The 19639-nt window shown below is 31.8% G+C and overlaps 1 protein-coding gene and 1 long non-coding RNA gene across 2 annotated transcripts in view; one reads left to right on the top strand and one right to left on the bottom strand.

Annotated features, from left to right (window-relative positions):
- The window catches only part of LOC127724624 (uncharacterized), a 30114-nt gene extending 19491 nt beyond the window's left edge, over window positions 1-10623 (top strand). Inside the window, exons 3-4 of the long non-coding RNA XR_007992612.1 lie at window positions 4822-4884; window positions 10569-10623. This is a non-coding gene — a long non-coding RNA (uncharacterized LOC127724624). The remainder of the gene's footprint in view (window positions 1-4821; window positions 4885-10568) is intronic.
- LOC127724604 (40S ribosomal protein S4-like) overlaps window positions 1-19639 on the bottom strand; it is a 399059-nt gene that overhangs the window by 192917 nt on the left and 186503 nt on the right. The gene's annotated exons all lie outside the window — the stretch shown is intronic.

Raw genomic sequence — 19639 nt, forward strand, 5'->3', positions numbered from 1 at the left:
GGGCTGATAAGGGATCTGATATGAAAAATGCCATGTTATAATCTATATTTATCATAAACCTAGAGTAAATTACTTATATTTTTTACAGTATGATAATAGCATTAAATTTACGTAAATTCCATATTTTCCGAATTGGTGTTTAGCGGGCTGATATGAAAATTTTATCGCATGCTTCAGCTATTATTACATGCCTTTCCGTAACGTTATCGCATGGCATTCCGGCGTTACTCGGCAAATTCCGGAAAATACACCTCAATTCTACGGTTTCGGTGAAAAAATACTAAGTAGGATACAAAACATATATAAGGTAACAGGAAAATATATTCTGTATAATGCAAATTATCAATTGATACAATAAATGCATTTTCATAGTTTCCATCATAATTTAGAAAGTTACTTTACAAAATTGTTGTTGATCTTTCAACAGGGTTTATTATGTTTTGTTAAATTTTTATTTATCGTCTGTATAAAATTATATTAAACTGTTATTTTTCTCCATTGTTGAAGCATATGATAAAAAAATCATAACATGTAATTTTTCATATCAGATGTATTATCTAGCCTCGGTCAATATCAGCCCTCGAGACTTGTACGATTGAGTTCAGGTCAAACGGAGTAAGGCATTTGAATTTTAACATTAGATAAATTAATAGCATGTACTACAATATTGATAATGTGAATTTTGACAAAAACCTGATAATCTAATTCATATGACCATGCTTTCGCGACTGTCTTCTTCTACATTTTTGTAATCTGCCAAGCAGTAGTTTGAAATGAACTGATATGTCACATAGTCGTGCTCTTAACAAGAAAAATGCTGAATGCTTGAAACACATGTTTATTTAAAATGTTTATCTTCTATGCTGCAGAAATATTAACAAATTATAAACAATATCAAAACAGAACATCTGAGTAATAGATGATCTTATTGATCTTCAATATCCAGATTGTTCCTGATAGTCCTAAGTGTAATGTTTCCTCCAAATCGTCCAAATCCAAGACCTAACTTATAGATCATAATAGTCTACAACTAATACTATTAGCATGAATTTTTGACATAAAGTTTCTTTTTAAATAAAACGACTGTAAGTTATGTGTGTAAAATAATAATCATTTGAAAAGAATATATATATTTCATAATTGAATAGTTAAACTAGAATGAGTTAAAATCAATATTTTAAACACACAACATGGTGTCTTTGATAATTCATCGTAAAAAAGTAAACCCATGTGTTTGAAAAGTTAAGTAAAGAAATTTTGAAGATTTAATGAAACATATTACCACAGGTAAATTGATAAATACACATTTACAACTACAAAAAGTACGTACTGCCTGGTGGGAAAATTTAGAAAAAAAGATCTTCCCAGTATTGAAAATCTTACAGTATTTCAATATCAAGTTTTCAAATATTGCAAATCCATTTCAACGAACGGTGATTACTGATAATTTCTAGCAATGGGATTATATAATATATAAATGGGACCGTTCTTGTGATTACGATAAACTAGAGCTATCCGCACAGCGGGACTTTTATCCATCCCATCCTTCCCCTTTTCCTGTGTACGTGCAATTTGGTTGCTGCTGTGAAATTCAGAATTGAGAATATGGCAATTTGAGATTTTTGGCTTTCAGTCATATCAATTATTAAGGTCAGTCAAATTTCTGGGGGTCAAAGATCAAAACCACAATGACCTTATCTTACTGAAATCACTTTCCCATAATGAATTTGCACACTTAGTTTGGTTGACCCAGGTCTCCAGAGATCAGTTGTGCCCCTAGCAATAACTGTCATAGGGGTGAATGGTCGCCGTCAAGGTTATTGTGACCTAATTTTGGTATTTGACACATCCTGATCTCATGATTCTTCTCATGTTACTGCCTTGTGGACAAGGTTCACTTTAGGTCAAGGATGGCCTTGAATTTCAAATTTATCTTAAAATTTCAAACGGCCATACTTTGGTTCTAAAATGGATATATCTTAAAAGCCTTACTTTTTTGTTAAATCTCTTCATAAGAGTACATTGTTGGCTTCAAATCAGCAGATTTTGGACATATTGTCAAAATACGATGATTTTGAGGTTTTTTTTTTACCTAAAAGCACGAGGAAAACATTGGCCGCAACCTAGGATCCAAAATGTTCTCAATGCTCGTCAACTTTATACTTGTTTGGCTTTCTAACTATTTTGATCTGAACGTCACTGATGAGTCTTATGTAGACGAAACGCGCGTCTGGCGTATTAAATTATAAGCCTGGTACCTTTGATAACTACTGTAACCTAGAGTTGCCAATGATGATATTAATTCCCTAGACACAAAAACTTTTAATTGAAAATTTGACCAAAACTGATGTTACAACGCAAATATGAAATACCTAAAGAGTCCATACTTCCTCATTTTTTAAAACGATGTGCAAAAATAAAGTTATTTTGTATTAATAGTTATATCATAACTTTTTGTATGTGAAATTTGCAGTATAATGACCCGATTAAAAGAACATCAAAATCTAAGGGCCAATTTTTACAATTCGTGAACTTACTCCAACGTTTGTCAATCTACGTCATAAGGTACAAAAGTAATTAGGAGATCTGCTTTCAGCTACGAGTACTCATGGTTCGTTTATTTGTGTCTTTATGTTATTATTTTGTGTAATAAGTGTTGTGTTGTTACACCACTGTACCAATGAAGGGGGAAAGTAGGAGGAGTTGAGTGGGTGGAGGTGTTGAGGGGTTGGGTGGGTGGAGGTGGGGAGGGGTATGGTGGGTGGAGGTGGGGAAGGTTGGAGAGCGCAAACAAATATATTAAGCCCTGTTATGATTGCTTAAAACCAGTGGTTGTCGCTGGCTGCTATCTGTCATATTTGTTTTTTGTTCAAATTTGTTTCATTCAAATCAGGCCGAAGGTCTTCATTTTTTAATCGTTTTCATTTTTTTAGCTAGTATTTGTTATGGTTTTTGCTCGATGTTGAAGGTCATACTTTGACTTCCAATTGTTCACATCTTGTTCAATTCTAGTAAGTTTTTATTAGTCATGTATGAAGAGCAAATCTAGGTCGTTTTTTTATCCAGTCGAAATGTATTGGAAAAATGTATATATTTAGGAAGAATTTAGAGGCATCAGTAGTTAGATTATCTTACCTCGTATATTTAACTGAAATAAACCATTCAAACGTTTATTGTCGTTATAAATGTCGCTTTACCTTAAGCACATTCTCAAACTGTTTTATTTAGCATATTATGTGAAGAATCGTCAATTTAAGGGCATTTAATATCTTAAATAAAGTTATTCTAATTAGATATATTTTCATCTGATATTGGATGGGAGATGTTGCCATTTTATGTAATATAAGTTAAGATTGTTTGAAAAGTCTTATAAAACAGCCAAATGGATGCACAAAAGTAAAAATAGGAGTCACAAATCCGATTAAATATAATTCTCTGTCCAATTTTATTGATTCTGTAACGATTGTTTCAAATAGAACCAACTTTTTACAAAAAATCACCAGCACCGTATCAGGACCCACCAGCACAATGCCAGGACCCACCAGCACAGAATCAGGACATGTCTAAACTGAAAAAATGCACAATTTTAATAAATTGGACAGGTTTTTTTTCACAAAATAATTTTATTGTTGGGATTGAGGTTTAGAAAGCAGACTCCAAGAGCTTTTTTGTTTTATTTTTTCAGTTCTAAATTTTCTAAAAATGAGCACTTTTGTGTTACGCTTACTGAAACAGTTTAGAGGGTCACAGTTTAAATTGTTTGTCTATGATCCCATTAGAAATAAAATTAAAACATCTAAACTGTTCCCTTCCATTTTTTTTTCGAGAAAACGTCAAAAATCATCATTTTCGTCTTTGTGTACATATTTTCAATGATCACCAGCACCAGTCAGGACCAAATCACCAGCACAGAACGTTCTCTCGCAGGACAACCTTACCCACCGTGTATATACAACACAACAACAGATCCATGCAAACCAAAACGCAGCATAACTGTTTTTTTAAGACAAGAACTAACCAAGAATTTCAAACACCATATCACTACAATTACAATCGGTTCTTAAATGAAAATGGAATTATTCCAAAAACTTCCATATTTTAATCCATTGCAACTGATACCTAAATTTTGGCATTGCATAAGGTCATGTTATTCTCTGACTGTAAATCACGTTTTTACACTCAATACATCGGAAGTCGAATGTATATTTGATGATTTTTAAGTCTCTGATAAATGATTTTTCTTTATTTCAAAATTGTTATAGGCTATAAAAAAGCTCTAAATAACTGTTATTTGTTGTTTTTATGCTTTTTTTATGGATTTTTTATGTATCGTCTCTTTGCAAATATATCGTTTAAAAATTATGTTTAAAATAATAGCTCACAAAAAATATTAATCCATTCGAAAATAACATCTAAATGAGTTAAACAGATAAGGAGATATCCAGATTTACACATGGCTTTTTCCATATCGGCCCGGAAATCATCACGAGACCCCAATATCAGCACGGTCATACCAGGATTTTTGTGCCTGTTCGAAGTCAGGAGCCTCGGGCGGGCCTCTGTTAGTCTTGTATATATTTTATTTTATTAGTTTTTGTTCATTTTATGTTTTGGAGGTTAATGTGACGTCCATTTTTATTGAAGAAGTACACATTTTGTTTAGGGGCCAGCTGAGGTCTGCCTCTGGTTGCGGTATTTTCTCACTGTGTGAAGACCTAGTGGTGGCCTTCGGTTGGTTTTCATCTATTTGACACATTTCCCATTCCCCTTTTTCATTTTCAAATTTATTATTGATATAATTAAATAATTATAATTTTTCAGACAAGCAAAGAATGAGCCAACAGAGCACATTAAGTGGTTCGTCTGAAACAAAAGACAGTACAGGTATGTACAGAATATTTGTCTTTAGAAACTGTATGAAAAAGGACATATATATCGTTGTCCTCAGTCTAAAATAGATTGAAAACAGTGTCGTCATGTCATCATCGACTCTTTTTCATCCTATTGTTAATGTTGGTGAAAACGGCAAAAACCTGATGAAAAATATATGAATATTGTGCATATCACATTTTGAAAAGAATTTTTATATAACTAGAATAATACATAATACGCCTATAAGAATAAAACAAACTTCAAGTACTCACAAAGCATCCGACAATGTAGTGATGGTATGCCGAAAATAAATACTATACTATACATTATTGAAATTATAAGTTCTTCTTCATTCAAGTCCGTGCGTCATATAGTAAACAATCATATCATTACCATATATCAGCTTAATGTCTCTTTTGAACTTTTGAAGGTCCATAGTTATCGAAGGTACCAGGCTTATAATTTGATTTTGTCTACATAAGACTCATCAGTGACGCTCAGATCTAAATAGTTAGAAAGCCAAACACGTATAAAGTTTTATGAATTGGTTACCTACACTACACAAAAACGCAGTAAGATGTCATTTCAAATCAACCTCTAAGAAGTGTTATACAACTAAAATTTCAGTGCTTTTAACTATTTTTTTAAAGTATCAAAGAACTAATCATTAACCTTTGTAATTAATTCCCTGAAAATAGTGGAATTAACTATTTTTAGAGTGTAAAAAGTACTTTGGTTTGTCATATGCCTACCTTGATAAAACTATTTTCCCAAGAAAATAGTGGGTAAAACCTGTTTTTATAGCTAGCTAAGCATCCCACTTGTATGAAAATTGTTTATCGTTCCGTTATATTGACATAATGGGGTGAACATTCCGAACAGACATAATGTTTAATGTGATAATAATTTGGGATCCAAAAGCCATAACTGTGTAGACATACATCACAGAGACATACAACACAACTAGCCAAAAATTATAAAGAAACATATCAATAAATTTAACGAAGACGCCAAAACGGTTTTCGTAATTGAAAGTACATACCGGGTATAGTATACACTCTCTCGAAAAAGTACAAATCAAATTATATATAAAAACAAGGGAAAACAAAATGGAAATAACACTGTACAAACCTCTTGCGTCCGAATCACACCTCGGGACCCTCCTACACCAAAAGTAAAAAACCCGATAACGGGATGCATACAAACTGAGTCACGTCAAAAGTCATACCACCAAAAATAGCATAAAAGCATGAAGACAAATAAAGGGAGAACTTTAAAGTAAATAAAATGATACACAACTTCAGCACATATAATCTATCTCAAGACCATATTTTATTATTTGTGAAGTAAACACTTAATACTGAACTTCTTTGTCCTTTTCTATGAACTTTTTGAGAAAAAAGACGAGACTTTCTTTGACAAAGCACTGGCTCATTAATTATTTGCTCAGACACCAACGACGTTTTACAAAGTCTGAGTATCAGCTTAAAACTCTTGAATACCGTATGAGTTGAAAAACGTTTACTCCATACGCAGTTGAAGTTTGTATATTGCTGCTAAGGTGAGAAAAATTATAATTTCAAAATTGAAATCGTCTCGTTTTTCATAGATTTGGGTACGGAGATTACTGATGTTGTCAAATTCGAGGTAAATGTCTAGTAATGAGGCGAAGGAAGATGTATCTGTGGTTTCTCTAATCTCTATTTTCAGAAGGATATATAAGTGGGATACAATCAGAAAAGTCTGGATTAATAATGGAAAGAACATAATCAAAATACATATGTGTGAAATTAAATAATCTTCAAATTGCAGGAGACAAGTATTAGAGAACATTAGTCTCCTACTTGAAACAGGAACTTCAAGAATGGATTTTTAATGTTTAAACCATTGTGGTGACGTCAGCTTATTCATTTACCGTGGATTCTTTTTCTAGAATCGACGCTTCCTAAATCTGCCGCTGAAATTGACTCACCAAATTATATTCAATTGTGTCCTTTGTGTGCCTTATTTCATTAAGTTTGAATTGGCTAATTTACTGATTTCTGTTCACTAATGGAATTAATTTAAAAACATACCTTTAATTTTTGTATTCCTTCACTGGGAATCGAACCCTTACTTGAAATCTGTTATGTGTGACTGACATCAACACATCGACGAAACCGCTCGGCTACCAATGGGTTACACCATAGATGTCTTTTTTATATATTTAAATGAACATCTGATATACATCGGTTCATCGGACACTTAGGGCTTGTACCTTTATATAGGCACAATAGGCAGTCGTATAGTATGAGTTGGTAGCCGCGAGGTTAGCATGGTTAAAATCAATGAGTTAAAGATAGGGATTTGTCGGTTTAGGTTCGAATCCCTGTATTCTCTCTTTTGTTCCAATTCTTAAGTTATCCTGTTTTTTTTTTTAATTTTGCATGTTATAGTGGATATTTTTGTAATAATAGCGAGTTCTACCGGTTTTTTTTAATTATTACTGGCTATTTCACATGTTTGAAACAAAAATTATTACATTCTATTTATCAATTTTTGTTTTATAAATATAGTATGATTTCATCTGTTTTACTGCATAATTTTACAATGGTTTGTATTAAAAACCTATGCGAGAAAATCGTGATGTGCCTAGAGTGCTAGAAAAATTTCGATAACATACCGTTATAATATATACTTTATATATGCTTTTTGGTCGGGTTGTTGTCTCTTTGACACGTTCCCCATTTCCATTTTCAATTTTATTAGAAATAATTTTGAATATGTCTTATTTTGTATAAACAGATAATATTCATATACCTGGTAAAATAAAGATCTTTAAATGTAGAAGCGTTGTGTTATATTTGTATTTTGTTAACCAATTAACTGTGATCTGAGATTTATCAATGCATCGTTGGACACGATAACATGGTTATTTAAACTCACTTACAATACTTACAAATTAAGAAAAGGCTTTAATTTTGAAAAGAAATAAACACAATAGTTGAAGTTATAGATACAATGGATAAGCGTAGATTCATGAAAAACAAACCATTCGCCCTCCGGGCTCATTGTTTCTTTTTCAAGAATCCACGCTTATCCATTGTATCTATATAACTTAAACCATTGTTGTGACATCAGCCTATTCATTTACCGTGGATTCTTTTTCTAGAATCAACGCTTCCTAAATCTGTCGCTCAAATGAACTCACCAAATTGTATTCAATTGTTTCCTTTGTGCGCCTAATTTCATTAAGTTTGAATTGGCTAATTTACTGATTTCTATTCACTAATGGAATTAATTTAAAAACTTACCTTTATTTTTGTAATTTCTATATGCCTACACTGGGAATCGAACGCGTCCTTAAAATCTGTTTTGTGTGACTGTCATCAACATATCGACGAAACTTCTCGGCTACCAATGGGTTACAATTTAAATGTCTATTATTTATACATACATAAATGAACATATAATATACATCTGTACAAAGGACACACAGGGCTTGTACCTTTATAAATACATAATAGGAAATCGCGAGGTTAGCATGGTTAAGATCAATGAGTTAAAGATAGGGACTTGTCGGTTTAGGTTCGAATCCCTGTATTCTTTTTGTTGTCCCTATTCTTTAGTTTTCCTGTTGTTTTTTTTTTTTCTTGTTTTGTATGTTATTGTGGATATTTTTGTAACAATAACGAGTTTTACCGTTTGTTTGTGGACTATTATTGGCTGTTTCAAATATTTGAAAAGAAAATGATTACATTCTATTTGTCCATTTTTGTTTTATAAATATAGTATGATTTCATCTGTTATACTACATAATTTTACAAATGTTTGTTAGAAAATTCCTATGCGAGAAAATCGTGATGTGCCTAAAATTAGGGCTTCTTGTTCGGTAAATACTTATTATGTATATCTTATATATGGTCTTTGGTCGGGTTGTTGTCTCTTTGACACATTCCCCATTTCCATCCTCAATTTTATTAGATTTGTCTTATTTTATAAAAACCGATAATATTCAGATGCCTGATAATATAAATATCTTTAAATGTAGAAGCGTTGTGTTATATTTGTATTTTATTAACCAATTAATTGTGATCTATGATTTATCATTCAATGCAGCGTTGGACATGATAGCATGGTTATTTAAACTCACTTAAAATACCTTCTAATTAAGAAAAAGGCTTTAATTTTGAAAAGAAATTAACACAATAGTTTAAGTTATAGATACAATGGATAAGCGTAGATTCATGAAAAACAAACCATTCGCCCTCCGGGCTCATGGTTTCCTTTTCAAGAATCCACGCTTATCCATTGTATCTATATAACATCATCCCTTTGCAAATATAACGATTTAAAATTACGTGTAATAAAAAAAATATTTCACAAATGATATTAATTTGCATTCGATAATTAAAGGTTTCCTAACGAGTGAGAATGGGATATCGCTTGATATCAACTCGAGTTATTTAATTTCAATATAATAATAAACGAGCCTTTGGCGAGTTGATATCAAGCAATATCCAATTTTCACAAGTTCTTACTATAAAAAAAGAAGATGTGGTATGATTGCCAATGAGACAACTCTTCACAAGAAACTAAATGACACAGAAATTAACAATATAGGTCACCGTACATCCTTCAACAATGAGCAAAGCCCATACCAAATATACAGCTATAAAAGGGCCTGAAATGACAAATGTAAAACAATTCAAACGAAGAAACTAACGGCCCAATTTACGTACAAAAAATAAACGAAATACAAATAGGTTACACAGCAACAAATGACATTCACTGAATTACAGGATCCTACCTTGGGACAGGCACATACATACAGAACCTATTTTACATATTGTCAAAACTCTCAATGTGTAAAATTAAAAATTTCGCGAAATATTGATTCAGTCTTTTGCACATTCCAGTATGACGTCATATGTCCTTTTCCGGTGTCAAACATTAACATGAGACATTTTAAGACTTTTTGTACGCTTCAGAATGTAATACAATTTGACAAAAAGAAAATTGTCAGGTGAAATGTGTGAGTGTTTTGTATATTATTGAAGAAATCACAATGTCCGTAGCCATGGACGAAATGTAAATCGTCTTAACCTTTGAAAGTCATCATTGACCTAACGAATAACCAATGGAAATGCCGTAATATCGTCTTGTGAAGCTGAATAAGCCAACCAAATCAACGCAGATTTTCGTATCACACTCCGTGCAGTGGGATACGAGAACTATTTATTCATGCAAGAACTAGATAGCTAGCCACAACCATAAGAGAATATATAAATGAGTTTAACAGATAATGAGATATATCTTTAAATCATAATTTTGCATAGAGACAACATTATCTTGAAAGTTCCTGTGAAAACGATTTGACATATGTGTTTAAAAACTTGATTGGAAAAAATAGAGATGGACGATTTAAGGAAATCTATCAATCTCAAGATATCCAGGAACACTCTGAAATATGAAACGAAAGAAGTGGTTTCATGGTAAAAGTCACATAAAAGCAGCAAACTAATGACAAAATCCCCAAAACAAGTTTATAGGTCAACATATGATCTACATTATTGGAAAGAATTCCATATGGTACCCCCACGAAATAAACTGTAATGTTGTAATGTTTATTTCGTAGAGAGGGCGATGCCATATGGAACTCTAACCTACAGATTTTGAATATATTCTTTAAATATTCAAATGATTGTAATTTTCAGACAGGCAAAGAACAAGCTTCCAGAGTACCTTAAGTGATTCGTCTACATCTGAAACAAACGAAGGAACAGGTAGGTGAAGAATATTGGCTATAGAAACTTTCTGAAAAGGACCTAAATATCGTCCTCCGTCTAAAAAAGCTTAAAAAGTAAAAAAAAACAAAAATACCGAACTCCGAGGAAAATTCTAAACGGAAAGTCTCTTAGCAAATGGCAAAATCAAAAGCTCAAACACATCAAACGAATGGATAACAACTGTCATATTCCTGACTTCTTACAAGAAAATGGTGGATTAAACCTGGTTTTATAGCTAGCTAAACCTGTCACTTGTATGACAGTCGCAAAAAAACAACATTGTCGTCGGGTCATTATTGACGCTCTTTCATCTTATTGTAAATATTTGTGTAAACGGCAAAAATCTGATAAAATATATATGAATATTCGAATATCACATTTTGAAAAACACTTAGAAATGAATAAGAGGGTACATAATACGCCTATTTCTAGAATAAGAAACAAACTTCAAGTACTCGCAGAGCGCGTTGTGTTTGTACCAGTCCCTACTATGTATTGGTTACCAAAACTACACACACAGAAAACTTGTAAAATATCTGTCATGTCGGCCTCTAGCAAATGTTCTCAACTTATATTTAAGTGATTTTAATGAGTTCCTTAGTTACTAGCAAAGAACTTATCATTAACTTTTAAAAAAAAGCATGTGATAATAGTGGAATTTACTATTTTTGGAGTGTAGAAAAATTATTGGATGTTTTAGATAAATCACGTGTTTATGATGGTCCTTTTAATTAAGTGGACAGTTTTAACTTTTCAACTCTTTACACTACATTTTCACACAATCTTATCAAACAAAACTCGTCTAATTTAATCCTATGGTTGTTTGAACAAATCTGATTGCAAATTCATCTGCTGCAACTCAAATCAAAGCTTCTTCTGTAATAAAAAATGTAAATATGCTAGATAGTTACTGGAGATGTGATGGGATGATTAAAGCTGTAAATTGTTCTCCTTGACAACATTCATGTACGTTTCGGCAATTATAGTTTCTAGACATGTTGTAGGTATTCCTATGGGTGGGCACTAATTTCGTCCCTTTAATAGCAGGCTTATTCCTGTACTGTTATGAATCACAGTTAATGGCCAAACTCAGCAGAGATCCACCTAAATTCCATTGAATTGATACATTTAACAACCTTTACGGTTATCTGTATAATATGTTTTCGTTCAATAATCAAGATTTCTCTAAATATATTACCGAAATTTGCACAAAAGAACTTACTTTTCATAAATCAAATATAAACAGCAATAACTGTATTTTTCTATATTAGATACTTCATTTTTAAAAGGAAATACTACACACAAATTTACGACAAAAGGGAAAATTTTTCTTTTTTGGACGATGATGTTTCTTTGGCACAATCTTACGGTGTTTCTTTATCTAATGTCGTTGCTATACCCGTGTGTGTAGTGTCGTTTTGAATTTCAATGAACGTAATCTATGTATGACTGGTAAATTGTTAAACTCGTAATTTAGATACGATCCGGGTAAACTTATCGATCTTGTAAATAAATTTTTTTTGAAAGGTTACCAATTCCACACTGTTAAATATTTGAATATGGTTTTCATCAGTATAAATATTGATTTTGTTGTGAATAAATCAAATCCCAAATAAATGTTGATGTTATACACATATGTACATTCACGGTTCTACAATCTGTCGATACCTATATTTTGGCATTGCACAAGGTCATGTCTGTTAAACCTGGTTTTATAGCTAGCTAAATCTCTAACTTGTATTACGGTTGCTTGTCGTTCCGTTATATCGACAAAATTGGGTGAGCAACCTGAACAGATATAATAGGTTAATGTATTTTACAATCATTTGCACACACAAACCAAATCTGTGTAAACATACTTCACAAACATACAACACAACTGACCAAAAACTCAAACAAACACATCAATTTGATTAAAGACGCCAACAATTAACTTTTTGCAGTTGATAAATTGATAGTACATATCGTATATAGTATACACTTTCTCGATAAAGTACAAACTAAGTCAAACATAAATACAAAATGGAATCAACACCGTAAAAACCATTTGCGTCCGAATCGCATCCCAGGGCCCACGTGCACCAGTAACACCAAAAGTCAAAAACGGATGCATAAAAACCGAGTCACGTCAAAAGTCACACGACCAAAAGAAACATAATAGCATGAAGACAAATAAAGGGAAAACTGTAAAGTAAATAAAAAGATACACAACTTCAGCACCTATAAGCTTTAACTCAAGACCATCTTATAGTATTTGTGAAGTGGACACTGAATATCTATCTACTTGTAAAAATAAAAATAAGAAGACCATATGATATAGAAGTTAACAGCTATAGGTCACCGTACGGTCTTCAACAATGAGCAAAAACCATACCGCTTAGTCAGCTTTAAAAGGTCCCGAAATGTCAAATGAAATGTAAAACAATTCAAACAAGAAAACTCACGGCCTGATTTATGTACAAAACAATGAACGGAAAACAAATCTGACATACAGCAACAAACGACAACCACTGAATTACGGGCTCCTGACTTGGGACATGTACATGCAGAATGTGGCGGGGTTAAACTAGTTATTTGGCGCTAAACCCTCTCCCTAACCTTGGACACTGGTGTAACAGTACAACATAAGAACAAACTATAAAAATCAGTTGAAAAGAGCTTAACTCATCTGATCAATACAAAGCAGAAACACGTCCAATATAAACACAGATCGGACTAGGCAGGGTATGTATACATCCCTATAACAAAAAAGAAACTAAGTATAGATTTGAGAATACTCGCAGTTACTGACAGCTAGTTCGAAGCCAAAAAAAACTAATAAAAAAAAACATGCATCTAAGTCTGAAATATTAATCAGTACACACCCAATATCAAATGGATTTAGAGCCATGAATGTGCATATGTCTATAATAATAATATGTAGTTTGATTTTAATTTACTGATATCCAAATCAATATTTTTACTAAAAAAACAATATTCAAATATTTAATTACAGTGTTGAATTGGTAATCTTTTATAGAATAAGTTTATTTAAAGCATCAATAAGTTTACCCGGATGGTATCTAAACAGACAAACTTCCAAACAAAATCTTTATATCTAAGGAAAAATTTAGTAAAGGTTTTAAGTAACTTGTGGTAACGAAATCCCTGACTTATTAATTTACCAGTAATACACAGATAACGTTCATTGAAATCCTAAACGTCACAACCAGACACTGGCATAGCGAAAAAGTTATTGTGATATACGAGGAACATCACCGTCAAAAAAAGGAAAATTAACAATAGGGGACGCACAATCGCCCCTTTTGTCGTAAATTGTTGTGTACAGTTTCCCTTATTGAACCGAAATGTCTAAATCTAGGAAAGGACAGCTACAGGTATTACTGTTTGTATTGATATATTTAAAGTCATTTTCTTTGGGTAAATTTCGGCTGTATATTTAGAAAATTATTGATTATCTAAATACAAAATATCATCAAGATAATGGTAAGTGTTGTGGATTTTTCAATTAAATGCAATTTAGACGAGTTTTTACTGAGATTGGTCACAAACACACTCCGTTTTGCGAGCACTAGAAGTTTGTTTCTTATTCTAGAAATAGGCGTATTTTGTACTCTTTATTTATTTCTGAATTATTATCAAGATGTAATATTGATGTTATCTTATATAAATCAGTACCTCTGTTAATATATTAAAATTTCAGAAAATGCCGTTCATGATCTTCAGGTATCGATAAATGAGAACAGCCTTTAAAGTCAAGAGTGTTCTTCGGTAACTGTTCCCCGTATATATGATAGGTTGAAAGTATTTCATATGTGAAATGACATGAACATTTTTCCAACATGTTTCACTTAAACTAGTTGTATTTTGAATAGATAATTTTACAATTGCTATAGGTGAGACACTAAGTGTTCTAATTTCAATCGATAAACGGTAAGAGTGGATGAACATTAAATAACCTTTTTTAAAAAACAGGTATGCATGTTGGTAAACGCCTCTTCAATGGTCTTTTTGTAACAGGATTTGCACTTTTATGTTTGTCTATTTGTGGCAATTGTTTCTTCAATAAATTAAGAGCTGCATTCACGAGAAGAAAAAAAACGCCGTTCAGATGACAATTAAAATTAGGATGTGCTGCAAGGAAATGATACGAATACCGACACGGCAAATGACACAGCTCTAGGAGAAAATGTAAATGTATTCTCTCATTACGAAACAATTTACAAAAATGGGATGATCTAAATGTCCATTCCTACGTCTAGTCAAAAGTTGTCCAATTTTGCTAGTGTCTCAATCTCTACAACCGGACAACACGAATTTAGAAGTCATTGAAGACTCCAGCAATAAAGAATTACATCCAAGAACCAAAATGAAGGGAGATGAAGACCATCTTAGCATAATCAGCAGCTCCACGACAGAGTAAAGAAACACTACATTGTTAACAAAAACCGATTAAGAAAACAAAAGTAACGCAATCAACACTGAATTTCCAGTTACAACTGAGAGAAATAACGTTAAAACTTGCAAAACGAGCAATTATTCTATATCAGTCTCATCTTCAACTTCAAAACTTCAAAGAGATAAAAAGGCGCACGAACAATTAACGGCTTTAAATACAAATGATATGAAATATTCTAACACTTACGGCGCATCATTTAACTGTAAAAAGCTATGGGAAAATTTATTCAATTATCATATAACAGTGAACGACTAATATTTAACTAGAAAGTGTAACATCGATTACGTCTGTTTTTGGTTAAAGATACATGTGCATTTATGTAAGCATTGCAAAGACTAACAAAAAGCGCAAATACGTTAAAAAGGCTGTTCCAATAACAAAATATATATAGGGTTCTACTGACCCTATGTCTCGCCATAGTCAAGTTCTGAAATTCAAGCAATCAAAATTTTAATTTGGTAAAAGGTTATTCAGAATAATAGATATGGCACCTGCATGCAGGGTTTCCACTGATTCAATTTTTTGTTCGCCACCTCTTTTGCCAAAACAATATATTTTTCGCCAACTAACAGGAACCTGATGTTCAGTGGTTGTCGTTTGTTGATGTAGTTCATATGTGTTTCTCGTTTCTCGTTTTTTTCTTATATATTTATAGATTAGACCGTTGTTTTTCCTGTTTGAATGGTTCAACACTTGTCATTTTTTTGGGGCCCTTTATAGCTTGTTTTTCGATGTGAGCTAAGGCTAAGGTCATCATGAAAAGAAAAATTCGAGACGTAACACTATGCTTGAAACACGTGCGTCGTTAAAATTTTAATCTATCGGCTGATGTCATTGTTAAAGTTTTGTGATGACTACCAAATACGGCAAGTGTCTTTTAATCAGTGGTATAGATAAAAATGAATAATAAGAAATTAAAAAACAAATTTCCAGAACGTTTCTTATATAGAAGATTCTGTCTAAGCTTGTAGTATACAATAAAAGTTTGCCAAAGTTCTTGTTGTCTTAAAACATTTAAGACCAGACTTTGCAGTATGTTTTAGTGCTAGAAAAAAATCTAAGATGAGGTATCGTTAAAATACCAAAAAAATGTACCAGTTAACAAAACCATTTGAATTTTTTTCTCTTTATGCTGAATCTTATAGGAGAAAGTTTTGTCCAAGTTTTGGAAAAGTTCATGAAGGTGTGACAAAGTTTGATATTGATGTTTGAAAAAAACAACATTCATGGTGATTGATGTCAAACACAAAATTCAAAAACATGTTTTCCCTTTACCTTATTCAGTTTGTTGTGATGTACTTTTCATATGGTAGAGCAACGGAATTATTATATCTGTAAACATCGTAAAGGCTGAGAATTGTGTTGATAAGTATATGAACATCCTTGATGTTGTTTATCTTAAATACCCAAAACTACCACGATAGTAGTGAAAGGCCAAAGTGATTTCTAAACTTGTTAATGATCTGAAAAACAAAAGCCGTATATCAATTTAAGAAACATGTAGAGATGTTTTTAATCAAAACTACAGCAATGATAGCAGAAACTAACTAGATAAAAAAAAACACTGTCAGAATCACCATATAAGATTTGATTTTTATTTTCTATAAGATTTGTATAGTTATAAATTATTCCAATGAACAAACAAGCGACTTTTATACAAAAAGGAATTTAATCTGAAATCGAGATAAGGAATTAACCATGAAAAAGATAGACCTTTACAGTACACATTAAAGAATAAAAACCTGACACATGTACAGCATTGATAGGGGGATTTAGAAATCATAGGGTTGTCAGCAATTGTATATTTTTTTTGTTTATTTCATAAAATGCAATTTCTGGTATTTTTTGTTTTGTTTTACTTCTGAAGACGAGTTCCACCAAGTTTTTTTTTAATAAAAGCAAGTTGAAATCCATTTTTAAATAATTCGTTAATACATTTACCAGTTGCAATATTAATTTATGGAATGTATCATAGAGCTCATGTAGAGGGATATAAGTCCAATAATATGGCATAAATTATATTTTTAAATGTATGCCATTATTTTTGGCCTGATAATGTACTAAATAGAAAATACTACTCACTCAATATTGCAATTGACTGACAAAACTAAACATTTACCAAACAAATTATAATTTTGCATGATTTCTATATGGACTTATAAATCAAGATCAAGTTACTGGTATGTTGTCAGAACTTTACAGTTGAACATTTCTATTAAAGTTTTATTTGGGTATAAAATGATTGAACAAAGTATAGTTTGTATGCATTATGGAAGCCTTAATTGTCTGATAGTATGCCATATCATCACGTAAGACTAAGAAATTACAAGTAAAGTTAGTCTATTTCAATTATATTTTAAATATTTCTACGCATTATTAAAACATTTCCACCAAGCATTAGTATATATGGATGCACTTTATGATACTTAATTTATTACCTTAAAACACCATGTGAATTTTGCCATCAAATCAAAAAAGCTGGAATCTTCTTTTGTTATTATATGTTTATCAATATTTTTTTAAAGACAGCATTTTATATTATTATACAGGTTGAATATTTTTGATTTTGTATATATAACTAATGTTGATCATTGTTTAATTTACTTTTGTGTTTTTTTTTATTATTCATAAAAACAGAAATTTTGTTTTGTAATTAGTTAATACTTTAGCATTGTATAAGATAGACGTTCCTTCATAATATTAGTTCCAAATGGTAGAAATATTACGGAATGTTATCCCTGAAACAAATTAGGCATACATTAATAAAAATGAACCCCAGTATAAAACATGATACACTAATCGCGAAGAACATGTAAGCATTATACTTGAGTTTCTTATTGACACCATATTTGTTCACACATGTTTTTTTATATAAATCGAAGAATTAAATTGTATAAGAGCAAATGTAAATTAAAACGGTATCCTTATTTTCCTTCCAGTACCAAAGTACGGATACTGGGCTGTTTTTAGGCACGAAGACTTACTTTCAACCAGCAGAGGTGTCGACCAAGTAATGTCATTAACATTAACGATACCAATTTACCGTCATTCGATGTGCTTTTTGATAGGTACTTTATTACTGTCAGTGAAGTTCAAGATTAAACGAATGTCTAGTACCTAAAAAAACATTGAAGAGCTGATAAAACCAAAAAAGAACCAGAAATGGGGCCAATGGTTTGAAAGATTACATTCAGAAACCAAATTTTTACCCATAATTTGCTAATATGCTTTGTCTAAATGCTTTTTTGTGTTTCTTGGTTTCTTGGTTACATATAACGTGGCTCTTATACATGTTATGCATCCCGTCATTGTGTTATTGTGGCATGGTAAATGTTTGTTTGCATATTTGTTTGTTTGTATAGTGATTAAGATAATAACACAATGTTGACTGCTGTACCCCTATTTTTTGTAATTTTTACCTATTATGTCTGTTTTGTTCACACATCGTTGTCAATATAATGTAATTGTATGCAACTGTCATACAAGTGGAGGTTTAGCTAACTATAAAACAAGGTTTAATCCACCATTTTCTGCATAAAAATGTCTATACCAAGTCAGGAATATGACAGTTGTTGTCCATTCGTTTGATGTGTTTGAGCTTTTGATTTTGACATTTAGATAGGGAATTTCCGTTTTTAATTTTCCTCAGATTTCAGTATTTTTGTGATTTTACTTTTTCAGTCTTTCAATAGATACTCTGATCATGACATTTGACATATAGAGCCCAACATCAATGTTCTGCGCTGCACTTGTCTAGAGTCCTCATAGTGGGATACACGTTAAAAAAAACTAATATTAAACTACTAACAAATGAACGCTGCTCAATATAACAAAAAAATATATATCAAATACAAATTATCTGCTGTATTCAATAATTCGTTTGTTCGGTTGAGTAGTGTATTTATATACAGAAAATTAAAAACAAAACAACAATGTCACCGTCGTTGAAGATATTTTGTCTGTCTAAACAATGATTTTGGTTCTTTAATTTTTGTTTATAAATATCTTGGTGAAATGAAGACTCCAACCAGCTTTCAGTAATTGCGAGTAGTCTTATATCGGTACTTCGTGTTTATTGTTTTATATTAGTTGGTTTATTTCTTACGCTTTTTAATGATTGATCGAGTTAAGCCATTTGCAACTGATTTTTACAGTTCGACTTATGCTAAGATGTAACACCACCGTCCTAGGTTCTCAGGAAGGTAGAACTCTCACAATCATGTTTAAACCTCCTTGTATAAAATAGGCCCTTATTTTTCTCGTTTGAATTGTTTCACAGTTTCAAGTCGGGGCTTTTTATAGCATACGATTTGGGCCTTTTCCATTTATGGAGGCCGTACAAAATCTTATCGAAATTGCCTTAACATCGCTGCGTACGGTGACTTATATTTTCTTTTATCTTCGTCAATTGAACTCTTGTGAATAGCTGCCTTGTTGGTAATCAAACCTCATTTCCTTATTTTCATAAACCAAAGTAAGACCAATTCTTTCAATGCGTTATTAAGTTTGAATTAATAGTTGTTTATCAAATGTTTTTATA

The sequence above is a fragment of the Mytilus californianus genome, unplaced genomic scaffold (genome assembly GCF_021869535.1).
Source record: "Mytilus californianus isolate M0D057914Y unplaced genomic scaffold, xbMytCali1.0.p SCAF_14, whole genome shotgun sequence".
Lineage (NCBI taxonomy): Eukaryota > Metazoa > Mollusca > Bivalvia > Mytilida > Mytilidae > Mytilus > Mytilus californianus.